Source organism: Lycium ferocissimum, chromosome 1 (genome assembly GCF_029784015.1).
Source record: "Lycium ferocissimum isolate CSIRO_LF1 chromosome 1, AGI_CSIRO_Lferr_CH_V1, whole genome shotgun sequence".
NCBI lineage: Eukaryota > Viridiplantae > Streptophyta > Magnoliopsida > Solanales > Solanaceae > Lycium > Lycium ferocissimum.
In genome coordinates, this window is record NC_081342.1 from 56,596,571 (window position 1) to 56,610,620 (window position 14,050).

The following is a 14,050-nucleotide window of genomic DNA, read 5'->3' on the forward strand; positions in this document are numbered from 1 at the left end:
TTTATACGCCCTACACCGGGCACTATGGTCGAAATTCGACGAGACCAACGAGGTCATTGCGAACCGGTCACGCAAAATCTTTGAAAGGTCCGCACGGAAAGATCCGAAGTCACAAAACATTTGGTAAATCCTACGGGCTGAATTAATCAATGACTACGGATCATCTTGTCCAAAAACGGACCAATAATTCAAGGCAAAATAAAAATAAGCACTCAAATGAAGAAACAAGAAGGGTGCAACTTTCATGTATACACAAGATACTTTTACAAGGAATACTTCTACATCAAAAGTCAAAAGGCCAGCAAAAGCAAAAAGCAAAAGCCAAGTAAAAATCCTATGCTGGATGACTGGAGGCAGAATGATCGGACTCGGTTCGTTCGGAATCATCTGAGTCGGCTTCAAGGGCATGGTTTGCCTCCTCCTCCATCTCTTTGGCCTGGTTTATCAGGGCCGGAAGATCGGAGAATCCGCTCTCGGCTTCTTCGAGGGTGAGCCGCCGAGACTTCCACTTCTCGTACTCGGCGACAATGGCAGTATGAGCCTCGGCCGCTTCCACGCCTTTCCAGGCTTCTTCCAAATCAGCCTCGACTTTAGCCAACTTAGCCTCCAGCTCGGCCGGTTTGCCACAGCAACATTCCGCATGTGAATAGCGACCTAGCTCGGCCTTGAGAACATCATTGGCAGCCGCCGCCGTCTCGGCTTTAAGCCTCGCATATCCGAGACCGCTCCTCCGCTTTCTCTTCGAAAACTCTCGTGCGTTCTTTGTACGAGAGCGGTATCGAGATTCCGCAGGCCGGTTCCTCTCGGCTAGGCCGGGTGCGTCGGCCTTCACCGCATCCGATTCCCGGAGTTGGGATATGGTGGTCTCCGGCTCGTCCCGGCCTCGACGAGAATGGGCTTTGTCTCGGCTAAGGCCAATCTTCTCGGCTCGAGGCTTCGATTATAATCGGTCATGGCGGCCAATTCACTCTTCAAGCGACGATTTTCGTCCTTGGCGCATCGAGCTCGGGACGAAGGTTGGCGAACGGCCGCCCGACCCAAATCTTCCTCTTTCTCTCGGAGGAGATGCTTATATTTCTCCGTTTCTCGGCCTTGGGCATCTAGTTGTCCTCGAAGATCGTCCATCTCGTGTTGGACCCGGATGAAGGCCTCGTTGACCAGTACCACACTCTGCAAAAGAAAAACAAACATGCAGAATCAAACGAAGTAAACATAAAGTCTACCAATATACAAGGGTGGGTGAGGGTCTTACCGGTTGCCGCGTGCGTACCTTCGTTCATAAGGCAACGCCGTGACCCCCGGTCATTTTACGCTTGTCCGAGTCGGAGACAAGAGGCCGCAAATAGCTTGCTACTCCCACAGGGCGCGATAGAAAGCCGCAATCCTCGGGGACGGTGATTACGGCCGATCTTGTTCTTCTTGGCTCTACGCTCGGGGCTGGGAAGATGCTCACCAGGTTATCTCTAGAGCCAGATTCTGACTGTCGGGTAGACGACCTCGTGACCTGAGGAATTGAAAGATGGCGAAACCCGCGGCGTCACCCAGGTAGCGGGAGGAGTGGATGAAAACATATCTTCAAAATCTTCACCCTCGGAGCCGGGATAGATGAGCTTGGCGTGGACTCAATGTTTCTGGCAAAGACCGGGGGCTCCGCAGTAGAAACAGGTTCATGAACGGGAGACGAACGAGCATGAATGGGGGCTTCGGTCCCCGGAACTGGGGCAGTCCTTTGACCAGCTGCAGTGACAGCCGTTTCCCCCGGTCCCTCTCTCCTCTGCCGGGGGGTATCTTCCGAAGAAGTTTCACCTGAAATATCGACAAAGTCAACCGACCGAAGAGGAGCCGGGGAAAGGATTCCTTCCGCACCTGAAGGAAGAACGGGAATCAAGAGACCTTCGTTGATAGAGGGCAAAGGCGGAACGGAGCGGGCCTCCTGCGCCGGAGCCATTGGCGGAGCCAGGTCAACCCTCCGAACTATGATGTCGGGCTCCGTTTCTTCTCTCGGGGGCCGGGCAACACTTCTTGCCTTCTTCTGTTTGGACGGTCGCCCCTTTTCGGAGGGCCGTTTCCTTTTGGCAGCTTCGGCAAGAACGCGGGAAGAACCCGCCGTGTCGAACGCGGATGCCGGTGCAGGGGAAGCGACCCCCGACTCCGATCTGGATGCCGCCGAGCCCTTCGGCAAACCTGAACCACAAAGACATGGACAGGATTGAGAAAGCTGACGACCACGAATGGCTAAAGATGCAGCAAAAACGAAGGAAAGTCAAACGTTACCATGATTTTGGGCGATCCATCGACCGCGTGACAAATGGGCCCATGTTCGGTCCTCATAAGGAAGCTGGCTAAGGAGTGTCGTGACCCATTCACTCAAATTGCGAATAACCTGGGGAACAAATCCGTTTGCGCAAAAAAATAAGGAAAGGGCAATGAGAAAACAAGTTACTAAAAGCGGATGAACAAGTAAGAACGATTGCTCAAAGGATCGAACTTACGCTTGTCGTTCCATTTCTCTGGGAAAGGTTGATGGGCGGTCGGGATTATGTCCTCGGTTTTTACCCGGACGTAGCGTTCTAACCACCCCCTATCCCGGTCTTCGTCCATCTTCGAGAAGAACGGGTTCCGGCTGCGCTTAGTTAGTTTTATGACACCACCGAATATTCTCGAGAATATAGGCGTATCGTGTGGCCCAGGAGAATTCTTTCTCACTTCCGTCGGCCGACGGCCGAAGCAAGCAACGACCCTCCAAACGATTGGGCCGATCTGTGCCAAAGTCACACCATAGGTCCGGCACATATCCAGTATGACCGGATCGATCGGGGGGTCGAGTTTAAGGGTAAAGGGATAAGTATACACGTACAAGAACCCTTCCCGGTGGTCGGTGCACGGATTCGTCCGCCCGGGTGCAAAACCCTTACCGGCGTGTGTTCCACCCGGTACCGCCCGACTATATCAAGCTTATCCTCGGTTATGGAGGAAGGATATCGCCTCACGTCATATCCCGTCCGAGACGGCGGAGGGCTTTTCCGCCGAGGTCTTTATCAAGTTAAATTTGGCGGTATAATATCCGAGGCCATAGTCTCGGGTTGCTCGTTGTTTAGACGGAGACACGGCCTCGGGAGAAGTGGTCTCGGACATGTCAAGGAACGGGGAAGAGGATTTCGGAAAATAATGTAAAGAAAACGAAGGAAATGGTGATTTGGAGAGCAAATCGGAGCGAAAAGCAAAGGCGAGAATGATTTGCTTGTAGAAAGGATGAAGATAGAACGCAGAGGAGAGAAAAAATGAAAGAGCAGATCGTAAAAGTGAAAAAATGAGAGGCTTTATATAGGCGCAAGGAGGGGAACTTATCGAGGACGGCCAATCAGGGATCGCCACGTGTCCCATCATTAATGCGAAGCGACCCGAAACGACGCGCAAAAGGCGGTTGCGGTGAGCGGACCATCCGGAGAAGGACACGTGGCCGGCAGGGAAGACGTGACGCAACTATTCCCGCCAAAATAAGGAGATAAGGATAGGCCATCCAGGCGGTCGGTTGTATGTTTCATCCATTTCCCGTTACTCCGATGGATCATTGGCCCGGGAAGTGTGGGGGCTATCTGTATACGGTAAAAATCGAACATGAGTCAATTCGGAGAAGGTATGGATCGGATGAAGAAAAGGGGCCGGGAATTCACACGGGTGGCGTCACACCTATCCGGATAAGCGCTTTAATCGAAGCCGAGCAGAGGCGCCATTGGCCCGGTCTCTGTGCCACTGATGGTTCGATAACTCTTTCCGAGGGCTCGTTTGTCCGTGTATCCGTTGGTCCGTTATGACCGTTGCCGAAGCGTGTCAGTGGTGTCACATCATGGTCGGCTACCAACTATGCGTGTCAGGCGGCGCCGTCAGGCTAATCCCGTCAAATCCGTGCAGGGGCTGTCCTTTTTATTGCTATTTTATTAATTCATGTTGTATGAGGCCCATGGGCCAGCTACTATAAATAGGGTATATCCTCCCTCCTTAAAGGGGGGTTTTTTCCTTTTGGGCTGATCTTCACTTTTCAAGAATATTTGTAACACAAAAGACACATATATACAAATCTTGTCATTTACGTTATACTTCCTCCATCTACTCGTTGTATGTGCATTTATCCTGTATTTGCACCTGTCATTAGTCTATAAACAAGCATCCATATCACCTTTCCGCGATTCATAGTTAGACTCAAGTACGTATCCTATACCCACATATAAATTCAATTGGTTACCAAATCCGGGGTAAACAATATGTACATGAGTATTCTGCATCCATGGCTTTAGTTAAACAAGTAAATACATTCTGGACAATATTTAAACATGATTCATAAGCATGCAACTGGAAAAATAATACTCCATTAACATAGCCATTTTGAGCAAAATTTCATCCAAACTTCAATTAAATGCATAACGTTGAACCTGGAAGTATGGAACTTTATGCATCAATCAAGAACTTAGCAAGGTAAAGAACAGAGAAAAGGAAAAATGGACATATAAATCATATAAACTAATATATTATGATTTATTTTTTATGATATAAATATAGTACAAGTAATATTCTTAGTGTACGCATGATTCTAATTATCTAATGTATAGACAAAAACCTACTGCAGATGCATGGCATGCTGAGGATATAAAATATTTATACTAGAAATATACCATGAATATTAAAAGCATAACAAAAAAAATTGTGCAAATATCTAGTGGATTTATGAAAATATTTTTAGCATAAACTTATAAGTGTATTTATTTTGTATTTCATCTATATGTTATAAATCAAATATTTAGGGACAAGTTAGGTATATTAACTTATTGAGGAAAACAATTTTATTTTATCTGATTAAGAAAAATATGTTAGCGTGATTAGGAGAGTGTAAATTGGATTACACACAGTCCAAGTCCAAATAAACGTTGGGAAGTGCTATTTTTCCTCAACCGACTTTTATTAAGAATAAAATATTGCACGTAGATGTGACTATATTTGTCAAGTTTAGGGGTTATACTTAATTTAGGAGACCTTAATTTAAGGAATCAAATATAATGACCCTAATTTAAGGGATTAGTTTTAATTCTCCCTTATTCTGTATTCTTTCGTTATATTTAGTTTCTATAAATCTCTTTGCATGATTACTACACGTGCACAGTATTCTGTTATAATTAATAATTTTTTTTTTTGTGTTATAATTAATAAAACAAGAAAAAAAAAAAAACATATTTTTATAATGTAAAAATACCAACCAAGATATAATGTAAAAATACAAAAGATTTACTATTCAAAGCAATGTTATTTAGTAAAATAATAGGCAAACAAGAAAAAAGAAAAACATATATAACGTAAAAATACCAACCAAGATATAATGTAAAAATACCAACCAAGATTTACTATTCAATGCAATTTTTATTTTTTTAAACAAAACTTTAATCAAAAAATAAAAAATTGATTTTTCGTAACAAAATTTATTTAACCAAATGTTTGAAATAAGAAAATTTATTTTTAAAACCTGTTTTAAAAAAAAAAAAAAAAAAACAAACAATTGTATTTTTCAAAAATATGAACCTTAAAAACTTTTTCAAAAAATTTATTTTTAAACCCGTTTTTTTAAAAAAAAAAAAACTGATAATAATCGAATTAAAAAAACCATTTTTCTTAAAACATTCATTTTTAAAACCCGTTTAAAAAAAAAAAACATTTAAAAAACGATTTTTCTTTAAAATATGGAAAAATGGATTTGTTAATAATATGGAAAGCATTATTTTTTTTAAAATGTCTTAAAAGACCTTGATTTTCAAGATTTCATTTTCTTAGGACATTTTATTTTTCAAAAAAATCCGGAAAAAGTGTTTTTCTTGTCAAAATTTGAAAAAAAAAACGATTTTTTATAAAATTTTGAAAAAATTAATTATTTTTTTAAAATGTGAAAAACTATATTTATATTCATATTTTAAGAAAATACAAATTTTTAAGAAAAAATTAAGTTTTTCGAGCTTTTTTATGTTACCTTTGCGTAAATCTCCTTGCCACATCGATTTAGGGGTAAAATATTACGGTTTTAAATAAAAACCAAACATGATAAACGTGAAGCTACATCCCATATCATAACTAATAATAACCACTTAAAACATATGAAATTTGAGCAACCTCGTAACATTGGAATCAAGTCTCATGTAATCGTGATATTAAATCATACAATGAAGATCGAGTGTTACCTTTGCGTAAATACCTCGCTGAAAAATGATAATGTGAAGCTACAATATTCTACCGAAATAACGTCACGAACTCGAAACCGCAAACGGAAACCTCGAACTCGAACTTTAAAGAAAACCCCCCCTTTTTTTTTTTTTTTTTGGTGTTTGCTGTTTATGTTTCTGTGTGTTTTTTGCTCTCTGTTGTTCTCTGCCTTTTTTACGTGTAGGTGTATGTTTTTATATGTATATATGTGTTGTGTGTTGCCATATTAAAAGGAAGACGTGAGGGAGTATGACTTTCAGAGATAATGTTTGGTTGAGGGTTTAAAGGGATGAAGTTGGCTGAGTCTTTCAAGGGAAGATGGGATTGATTTTGGGACGTGGGAATTTAGGAGGATCTTTTTGAATTAGATTAGGATTAGGCTACTTTTTGGGGAGAGACGTGCAAGTGATGGTGAGGTTGACTTCTAGGAAATTTTCATTTTTTTTTTTTAGTTTATTTCTTTAATTAAAAATATAACGAAATATACAAAGATAATTTATTTTAGACTTAACAAAAGTGTAAGAAAAAAATAAACAGCTAGTTCGAAATAAAATGAAACTAACAAAGCTACTAAAAATAACTATCTTATTTATCAAAACTTAAATTGGAAGAAAATATATATTTTTTTGTAAATTTTCTATTCTTTTGAAAAAATCGTGGCAAAATTTACCCTAAAATGTGACTCTATTTTTTTGCATCTTTCGATCTCTAAATGCAAAACTTACCAAAAAATGAGATAAAAATTGAAATTTCTAACTAAACCTAAAAGAAATATTTAAACGCTAAAAATGGTGTAAAAACTTATGTTCGGTCAAAAATTAGGTGTTCACAATACACATGGTAAAATCATACTCCCTCTGTTTCAATTTATGTTAATCTTTTACTATTTGGAGAGTCTATGAGGTATTTTTTTACCACATTTTTCTTACATTTTTTTAAATTATTTGAATTATAAATTATCATGACTTATAGTTCTTTTTGTATCTATATATATATAGAGAGAGTGTTTTGCTAACCTACTACATGATACTACATGTACTACATGAAGGTAGTAGGTTAGCATTGTACTCACTCTTTAATTCACAAAGATATCCTATCACCTCATTAAAATGTAAACTTTCAGGGACTTCTTGGTCTTTCACCTAAATTATCAAATTTCCCCAAAATTTCATCTCTAAAATTCCCCACCCCTAACCTCCGATTCCATTTTGTTCTTTGCAGTTCTCCAATATCATTTCATGGATTCATCCATGTCGTGGTTGGTAGGCCAAATCAGTTCAAGAGAAATCTAAATCCAATTGCATCACTTTTATTTTTCTTTGAAGGTCGCTGGACTGCACGGTCGATTTATTAAGCACTGAAGAACTTTTTATTTTTATTTTTCATAAGGTTGAATCATGGGAAGAATTCTTTAAAAGGCACAAAAAAATAGGTTGGCCGCTGATAGTTCTTTAATAATTTGACTTAGCATCAATGCTTCTCATGTGTATCTATTCTTCTGCTGGGTAAATCTGTGGTAGATTTGTATTACGGAATGACATTGAAAAGTCAAAAAAGAAATTATGGAAAACTAATAATTTAATCAAGTTGGCATTCCATTATCAACACACTTAGCTCGCAGGCGTGATTGCAAGTTCATACACATCTTACAAGAGTTGATTTCCATGGGAGTTGGGGAATGTAGAGATGAAATTTGGATGGTTTAGGTGAAAGACCAAAATGCCCCTAAAAGTTTGCAATTTAATGAGGTGACAGGAATATTTTTTTGAATTAAAAAGTGGATACAATGCTAACCTATTAATAAGTTAACAAAATCGGTTGATGACACCTAGCACCTCCATTTTTTATTTAGTAATAATAATAATTAATAATAATAATAAAAGTCTTTGCACAATAAAGTAAAGGAAATAAAAGACAACTATGTACTGTGTCCGCTCAAATTGGGGCATAAATCTCAAATTTGGAAACCAAATTTCGGTTCTTCTGATTTCATCTCTTTTGAGCTCTGGATCTTCACTCTCGATGCTGCTAGTTAGCTGGTCGCCTTCCTCTCAATCATCTTCCTCAATTTTCCGTGTTCGTTTTGGTGGAGAAAACTACGGATCTTGATTTCATCTTCAGGTACTTTTTTTTGTGTACGAATTTTACCTCCAGATCTGTTGTAGCTTTCCTTAAAATCATCGCCTTGTTGGTTATTGTTCCCCATCTTGCTTTGTTGCTTCTTTGTACAGTGATCGTGTCGTTCCTCTTCCTGACTTGGATTGTGTTCTTTAATCTATTTTGTGTGCTGCCTTTTGTGTTGATGTTTGTAGAATTATGTATATATATATTTACAAACTTAAAAAATTTATGTCAAAATTTAGGGTCAAAGTTACAAAATTTGAATCTCATACTCTAAAAAAGTTCACACAAATTGCGTCAGAGGGAGTATATCCTTTTTGTTTCAATTATATGATACATTTTTCTTTTTAGTTTAGCTAAAAAATAAATATACCTTCCTAAATTTAGAAAATATTTATCTTTAAACTTCTCATTTTATACTCTTAATAAGATGATTAACCACAAAATATTTATAGTAATTTATTTTTAGACTAGAAATTTCACAAGTATTTATTTCTTTTTCTTAAATTTCATGATCATGATCAGCGTCTCAACAAGAATGGCGGCCTAGAGCCAAACTATAGAGAGAGTCCTAAATTTGTTTTTTCATTTTTTAAAGAGAAAAATCGTCATTTTTTTTTAATTTAAAGTCTACTTTTCTAGTTTTCTTAGATGTGAAGTCATTAATTACTGTTTTATAGTCATCAAGAACAATGCAAAGTTGTTAACAATTTTTTCAAATCAATTTATTTGGAAATTCAACTGACAATATAGCTAATCAAGCGCGACTAAAAATATTGCTTCTCTTTTTTTCGTTTATAAATATTGTGCATTCCCCCTGTCTCAATTTATGTGACATAATTTGGATTGCAAGAGTCCAACTTCTTTATTTTTATCGTGAATTCAGACATACAATCTTTAAGTTTTTTTGAAAAACAATTTATAATTAGAAGCTATATAAAAGTACCATAAGTCACAATAATTTTTTAAACAAATTAGCATAAAACTTAATAAAAAATTTTGGGGCCCAAAGCCATTGCCTTAGTGACTTTGGCCTTGGGCCGGCGCTATTCATGATCAATTAAATTAGAGAAAAGACATCATTTAACCTCGAACTCGCAAGATTTAAACTCGCTTAGCAACTAAACTTAACTTGTATTTATTTACCCCTTAACAACTTTCATCCCAATTATTTACCACCCTAAGAAAATAATACCACTCTCACAACGGGAGGTGCATTACACTCGCGCCACGTCATTGCCACATCATTGCCACGTCGTTGCCACGTCGTTGCCATGTCAAAAATGACTAACCCTTCATTTTTTGTTTTTCTTTTATTATTTTTTCTCTTTCTTCTTCTTTCCTCCTTCTCTCTTTCTTCTTCTTTCTCCTCAACACCACCCCCCCGCCCCGCTGCCGCCACACCTCCGCCACCGCCGCCCTGCCGCCGCCGCACCGCCGCCAAGCAAAATAATCAATACTAAAAAATTACCAACCCTTCATTTTTTATTTTTCTCTTCCTTCTTCTTTCTCCTCATCCTACCATAAACACCCATAAGAATAACACCCACAAGAACAACACCCACCATCACCCCACCAAATTTCACCCCATTTTTTTTCAAATTCGTCCAAATTGATTATTTTGGTTGTTATTGTTGGCTATTATTATTATTATTATTATTATTATTATTATTATTATTATCATTTTTTGGTTTCTTGATTTTGATTTTTGTTTTCCATTTCTTCCATAATCATTATTCCATAACCACCACCATCTTCTTCTTCACAACCCCTCACCCCGCAGCCATGCCCCCCGCCCCCACGCCCCTCCCCCACCATCTTCACAACCCCCACCCCGCGCCCGCCCCCCCCGCCCCTCCCCCACCACGCCACGCCCCTCCCCCCCACCCCGCGCCCACGCCCCCCCGCCCCTCCCCCACCACGCCACAGCCCCTCCCCCACCATTTCGTCATCTTCACAACCCCCACCCCACTCCACAGCCCCGCTCCCACCATCAATTCCTCTTTCTCTCTATATTCTCATCATTCTTTTCTTACCATTTTTTGGTTTCTTGATTTTGATTTTTGTTTTCTTTCAAAAATAAAATTATGAAATAATGATTATGGATGATTTTGAGAAGGAATGGGATGAAATTTGGTGGGGTGATGGTGGTGGTGGTGGGTGTGTGAGTGTGGGTTAAAGATGTGGGTGTTGTTGTTATACATGGTTATGGTAGGATGAGGAGAAAGAAGAAGAAAGAGAAAAATAAAAAAGGAAGGGTGAAGAAGATGGTGGGGGGCGGGGGGTTGTGGGGGTGAAAAGGGGGCGGGGGCGGGGTGGGGTGGGGTGGAGGAGAGAAAAATAATTAATTATTTTTTAATTATATATTATTTTTATTTTATTTTTAATTATATAATAATATATATCTATATATATCGGGCCGGCCCACCTTTTCACTCTCTTAATTTTTTTTTTACTTTTTTTTTTTTTGCCACGTCAGCTCTCAGGGTGGTAAATAATTGGGATGAAAGTTGTTAAGGGGGGTAAATAAATACAAGTTAAGTTTAGTTGCTAAACTGAGTTTTCGTGCCAAGTTCAAGGGTTAAATGATGTCTTTTCTCATTAAATTAAGGAAATTTACTTGGTGTAGAGAACACTTAAGAGGTATTTATATTTAGTAACTATACTTTGTTTTAATTATATCTCATAGCTAAATATTGTATTTCAATTACACATGGTAACTAGTACCCCTTAACATACGGTTCCCTCAAAATTATTCCACTGTATCAATCTTTTCCTCAACCCTCTCTCTCTTCTCCCTCAACTCTCTTTCCTTTTTCCCTCTCTCTTCTCCCTCGGCCAGCCACCGTCCATCTCCGTCGCCGCTATCAACCACTCCATCTTCTTTGGTGGTAGCGAGCAGTAGCAGCAGAGAAAAAGCGGGTAGCCGCCTCTCTCTCTCTCTCTCTCTCTCTTCCATTTTCTCGGATCTGAGCGAGCAGTTGCCGCCGTCAATCACTCTATCTTCTCCGGCGATCGCTTTTCTCTCTCAGATCTTCATCAACCACTCGATCTTCTCCGCCATCAACCACTCCATTTTCTCAGATTTGAGCGAGCAGTCGCCGCCATCAATCACTCTATCTTCTCTGGCGATCGCTTTTCTCTCTCTGATCTTCATCAACCACTCCATCTTCTCCGCCATCAACCACTCCATTTTCTTAGATCTGAGCGAGCAGTCGCCGCCATCAAACACTCAGATCTGAGCGAGCAACCGCTTCTCTCTCTCTCTTCCCTTTTCTCAGATCTGGCGAGTATCTTAGATCTGAGTGTATTTTATTTTTTATATCTTATTTTTTGTATCTCAGATTTGAGTGTATTTTATTTCTTGTATCTCAGATCTGAGTGTATTTGAGTGTATTCGAGTGTATTTGAGTGTATCTCAGATTTGAGTGTATTTTATTTCTTGTATCTCAGATCTGAGTGTATTCGTTTTTTTAGGATAAAATATAGTGTTTCTTTATATATTTTTTGCTAGTATTTCGAAGGAGATATTTTTGTATACAAATGAATACAATGAATTTGAATACAACTAAATACCTCTGTATATTTTTGCATTTATATTATTTGAATACAACCGAATCTAAATACAATAAGTTGAATACAATGTAAAAGTAGTTACGAATGAATACAACCGAATTGACTGCATTCGAATTCTTTTTATATACAATGAATTTGAATACGGATAAATACCCCTATTTTTTTTCATTTATATTGTTTGAATACAACTGAATTTAAATACAATAAGTTGAATACAGTGTAAATATAATGGAATTGGAATACAGCGAAATACAGGCGAATTGGAATACTATCGAATTTGTATACACGTTACTGTAACTACGAAATGTAATTAGCAAAAGTGTAACTATACCTAAAAAAACCCTCAAAGTGTAGTCATTTGTGTCAGTTGCCAACATCTATAACATATTAAAAAGGAGGGGTAGTAGTTTCTCAACAAGCTTAAGTGAGCGCACAAACAATTTCATTTTTCTTTCTGTGGTGGCACCCATTGTCGTACAAGCAACAAGAAATACATGGTTCTTTTAGGGCTCGTTTGGTATGACGGATAGAGAAAAATAGTCCTGGGATAAAAATTAGTATCGGCTTATTCCACATTTGATTGGAAAAAAAAAAAAACTTGGGATAACTAATTCCGAGATTAGTTATCCCGGGATTAGAGTGTTTTTTTATTCCACCTTACGGGTGGAATAACTAATCTCGATATAATTTATCCGGGGATTAGACTAATCCCGGGATAAGCTCTTTCCAACCAAACGAGCCCTTAAGGTCCAGTATAATAAATGACTAACCCTACAAAGCTCCAAAAGCCACCTCCACCTGCAAAGCACGGACACAATTATTTTCTCGTGATTTGGTAAAAATCATGACAGACACGGACATGTACAATATAAGGTGGTATTTTTATTTTTTTATATTAGTTAGGTAATATAGTTACAAGAACATTTATATAGGAGCATAATATAAGCCAACATTATAGAGTGAGGGTAGAGTGCGGCGCAGGGGCGTATCTAGCATGGTAAGTTGGGGTTCTGGAACTCCAAACTTTCGATGCGCAACATAAATTTATGTGTCAAAAATTATTAAATTTGTAATAAATAGTAGATATGAACTCATAACTTTAAAAATATAATAGGTTCAATACTTAAAATCGAACCCCTATAATTTAAATCCTGAATCCGTCTCTGGTGCGGGATAATGAATGGTGGGGATCGAAGTGTGGGATGGAGGGGATGGGGTGTTGGAGGTGGAGAGGAGAAATCAGTGTTGAATGTCATTACGTGTAACTTGGTTGGGAAGAAGACGATTAGCGCAGAATGCTTCTTTTATGAAACTTGTTTCCTAGAAAAATTATGAAAATAACATTAATCAACATCAATTTTTTTTTTTAATCGGAAAACACTAAACAATGTTTTCCTCCCTAGCAAATGTACCCATATTCTTAATTATTTTTGTTCTCAACATAAGATAGAGGTCTCCCTATTTGGAGATAGAGCAACTAAGGCAAAGTATTTCCGGATCTCCCCCCTATCTTTTGCTCATTTAATTTTATCTGGGTCCAAAAATTGATTTATAGAGTCATAAGAGTTTCTAAAGTTGTGATAAATTGAACTTTCATAAATAAATAAATAAAAGTATCTAAGTGAAGTTCAAGCAGGGGGGATAAGCAGGGCCGTCTCAACAAGATTGGGGACCTAAAACCAAACATCATAGAGAGGTTCTAGTTTTTTTTTTAAAGAAAGATCGACATATATATTTTTATTTAAAATCTACTTTTCTATTTTTTTTTAGATGCGAGATCATTAATTATTGTTTTATAATAGTCAAACACAATGCAAAGTTGTTAACAATTTTTTCAAATCAATTTATTCGAAAAAAAATTCAACTGACAATATAGCTAATCAATCACGTGACTAAAAAAATTTCTTCTCTTTTTTTCTTTCATAAATATTGTGCACTCCCTCTGTCTCAATTTATGTGACACAATTTGGATTTCAAGAGTTCAACTTCTTCATTTTATCGTGAATTCAGATATACAATTTTTAAATTTTTTAAAAAACAATTTATATATTTAGAAGCTATATCAAAGTACCATTTAGCATAAAATTCAATAAAAAATGGGGCCCCAAAGATT